Source organism: Budorcas taxicolor, chromosome 20 (assembly GCF_023091745.1).
Source record: "Budorcas taxicolor isolate Tak-1 chromosome 20, Takin1.1, whole genome shotgun sequence".
NCBI lineage: Eukaryota > Metazoa > Chordata > Mammalia > Artiodactyla > Bovidae > Budorcas > Budorcas taxicolor.
The window spans coordinates 70,020,211-70,024,597 of record NC_068929.1 but is presented as its reverse complement, the minus strand read 5'-3'; positions in this window follow the sequence as shown (position 1 = coordinate 70,024,597).

Sequence of the window (4,387 nt, the reverse complement as noted above, 5' to 3'; positions counted from 1 at the left end):
TTGCATCTGTTTGCTATACCTGACAACATTTTTGGAATGACCTTGAAAACCAAGTCCAAGGACAGAATCCCCTTGACGTTCTCCTAGACACAGCCTGTTGACTTGCGCCCCCAGAATTCTTGCAAACGCAACTCTCGATGCTGTTGAGTGTGCCTCACCACTGCCATCGGGTTCGCCTGTTTGTTCAGATTCCGCGTTTCTAACAAGCCTCCTAGTGATGGCGAAGCCGCTGGCTGGTGGCCCACAGACTGAGCAGCAAGGTTCCAGATGCTCCGGTCTGTCTGAATACAGTGAAATGTGCATTTACAACAAAGGCCTTTGAAACATGTTTCTGAGTGATATCAAATATGTTCCTATAAAACTCGACCTTCACACTGCAGAATTAGCATCAAATAAGCCATCAATATATTTTTTTCTTTTTTTGGAAAGAGCACCCAAGATATCTATGACAGTTGTGTTCAATACTTATTGCACATTACAGTCACTCGGGGCAGGGGGCAAGGAGAAGAGGAGATGTCAAAAACTATAAATGTCTCAGCTATATCCCTAGAAATTAAAGCAGAATATCTAGGGGTGGGTGAAGGCTTTACCCCTCGAGCTTACCCTCATGCATCTTCAAAGCACAGTCAAGGTGGTGCTCCACAACCTTTAACCTTTAGCCCTACATGGCAGGTGTTACTACCAGCCAGTACACATGTGTGCATGCAAAGTCACTTCAATCTTGTTGGACACTTTGCAGCCCTATGAACTGTAGCCCACCAGGCTCCTCTGTCCATGATTCCCCAGGCAAGACTACTGGAGTGGGTTGCCGTGCCCTCCTCCAGGGGATCTTCCCAACCCAAGAATCAAACCTGCGTCTTTCATGCCTCCTGCATTGGCAGGCAGGTTCTTTACCAAGACAGTGCACATAAGCTATTAAAATCAAAGCAAATTCCCAAAATTGGCTTCTCAGGTGGCACTAATGGTAAAGAATCTGCCTGCAGTATAGGAGACACAAGAGACCTGGACTCAATCTGTGGGTCTGGAAGATCCCTTGGAGAAGTCCATGGCAACCCACTCCAGCATTCTTGCCTGGAAAACCTCATGGACAGAGGAGTCTGGTGGGCTATAGTCCATGGGGTTGCAAAGAGTCAGACACGACTGAGCACTCACTACTTACAACTTCCCAATAGTAGTTATTCCAAACACCCAGTAACTGGCAAGCATTTTCTTTATTAATTCTTTTTGGGTGCTCTTTTTTAAAATTTTGTTTCCACTGATAATTGAGCAAGGGATACATTTTTAACATATAGTTTTTGCCACTATAGAGCTGGATAAAGTAACTTGTAATTTGCAATCTTGTGTGTTTATTTAGGGCTTCCCTGGGGGCTCAGACAGTAAAGAATCTGCCTGAAATGCAGAAGAGCCGACTCAATCCCTGGGTTGAGAAGCTCTCCTGAAAAAGGAAACGTATTTTAATCTTACAATTTTCTATTTCTTAACACTAGTTGAGTATTCTTTCCTCTCCTCGAAAAGAACCACTTATTTTAAAAAGATCTCACTGGGCTTGAGTCTATATGTCAGAGTTTCTCTAAATAGTCCCAGGAGAAAGTTTGATAAATGACTAAGTGTATTGATCCCTGCTGTCTTCTTAAGTCAAGACAGGATGCCCTTAATGGAAACGTGACATAGATGAGAGAGCATTTAGAACAAAAAGATGAGTCGCCATTCAGCTGCCAGTGCTGTGGAACAACAGGAGTCATGTTTTGCTTGTTTGAGGCAAAAATAGCAGTAGCCAGGCAGAGACCAACAGGCAGAGACCCCACAATCCCACTGCTAGCCGCACATCAGAAAGAACTGAAGACCCTGACAAGCACGTGTGCACGCATGCTTAAAACAGTGCTATTCACAGCAGCCAAAAGTTGAAACAATCCGCATGTCCAGCAACAGATGACTGAATCAACAAATAGTGATCTCATAATGGAATGCAATTCAGCCTTGAAAAGGGAATAAGCACTTATGCTACAATGGGGATGGACCTCAGAAACGCTAAGTGAAAGAAGGCAGAGCCAAAAGCCCATGCTTTTACTATGTATCCGCTTATAGGAAATATCAGGAATAGGTGAATCCATAGAGACAGAATGCCGACTGGAGTCTGCCAAGGGCAGAGTGAAGAGGAGAAAGCGGGGAAAAGCTTATGGATAAAGAGTCTTACTTCTGACTGAAGAAAACGCTTTGGAATTAGACAGAGGTGATGGTTGTACAACGTAGTGGACGCGCCGGACGCCAGTGGAGCGTCCGCTTCGGGGGTCTTGTTCTTTTGGCATGGAACATTTTCTAGGTCTTTATTGACTTGGTCACACTATGGCTTCTGGTTTAGGTTTTTTTTTTAGCCGTGAGTCTTGGGGAATCCTAGCTCCCTGATCCCACCTACACTCTCTGCATTGGAAAGCAAAGTCTTCCCCACTGGACCACCATGCAAGTCCCAGATTGCTCATTTCTGAATGTTTTCCTTTTTCACATGAATTACAACAGATAATTTTCTAATATGGAAGCTGTTTGTCATATTGGATGATAGTCAGACTATGGAGCTGGAAAGGCAGGTGGAGAATGTTGATGAGGGTGATGTTTTTATTAGAGTTGTCAGGGAAAGCCATCTCTAAAAGCAGAATTTGAGGAAACTCGAAGGAGGGAGTGAACCTGACGTGCCTGAAAAGACCACTCCAGGCAGAAGGCCTCCGGGGAGTGTTACTGAATGACCAGTGGCAGAGTAGCCAAGCTGGCTGGGTGAACGTGCCTAGAATTTTGATTCGTAGGGGCTCATAGGGATAGAGGAGGCCCATTATTCTGGGGACCAATGGAAGTCCAGAATAAACCACATGGAGGAAATTAAACCTAGTAGGACACTGGAGAGCCTGCCCAGAGACAGAACAACCCCACTCTGTATCTCCCACCTCTTATTCGTAAAAAAGCATTAGTCTCATGGGCCTTCTCCAGGTTCTACAGGGTGATTTAAAGAGAAGTGAGAAAACGCAGAAGCAAAAAAAAAAAAAAGGAGAACAAAATTATAACAGTTCAGCCATAAAACAAAGTCGAGGACCTCTAGTTCCTCGTCAAAGTCTACAGATAGTGTCCTGGGACATATCCTTGCGTTGGGTTGGTGGAGAAAGTTAACTGTAGGCTGACCACGAGCACATAGGCTTCAAAGCAGCTGGGCCCCCAGAATTGACAATTAAGATTCCTAAATACCTGCCTGTTACTGTCCCTTTAGCCAATCAGAATCAGGCATGAGCTGATCACGCACCCGGCAACCTTCTCCGTCTTTCAAAAGCTTCCCATGAAAGCCATTGGAGTCTTCTGAGCATGACCATTTCTCTTAGCCTTGTTTTTGTTCAGTCACCCCATTGTGTCTGACCCTTTGTGATCCCATGGACTGCAGCACGCCAGGCCCCCCTGTCCCTCACCATCTCTCAAAGTTTGCCCAAGCTTATGTCCATTGCGTTGGTGATGCCATCCTTAGCTGGGCACCCTGAAATAAATGCTGTACTTTCCTTCACTGCCACCCACTCTCAGTAGACTGTCTTTTACTAAGTGAGTGTGGGCAGAACTGTTAGATTCAGGATCACTTTTGGTCATTCCAAAAGGACTCCTGGTCTTAGTCCTCTCGTGCCCAAGACACATTGACCTGGGGTAGGTGGCGTCTCTCAGATCCTGTCCAACAGCGCCCTGAGCTCCTGTATCTCAGGGACAGTTCCAAGTACTTGTCACTGACCGGGCATCACTGACCCCTGGTGCTTCCAATTCCATGAAAAGGAAATAAGCTCTGGTCCTAGTCTGTGAGATGTCTCTGGTAAGTGCCAGAACCTCATATGTAGCAATATCAGGGCATTCTTCCCTACAGGCTTGCTTTGAATGAAAGTTTTTTTCTTTATTGAAGAGGGGGTGGGCATAGGAAGATATAGGACGTTGTCATCTGGTTTTGAATGCTGCTTTTTTCATTGGATTTCGCTCTCTGCAGTGAGGAGTTCTCCAGTCATCCAGTACTGCCTGAGTGGTAACTGGGAAAATTCCCATGAGGTCAAGGAATGTCCACACTCAATCTGGACCAGCAGATAGCAAACCTTTTGCTCTCCAGCTAGAGAACTGTGACCTAGAGAGGCCACCGATACTGAGTTGCTTGGTTCTTACTGACTGTTTCTGGTAAAACCAATAAGTACAATGAATATATTGTACTTATAAAGAATAAGTACAATAGCGAATCAGGGTTCTGTTCCATCTTGTAGTCCCATATGACACAGTCTGCAGATCTGAGACATTTTCAGTTTTGACTCCTTGCAAGGGGAAAAAATGATATTTTCCTAAGATGATATGTGGTCACAATAGACTCCAGAGAAAAATGGCCAAGATG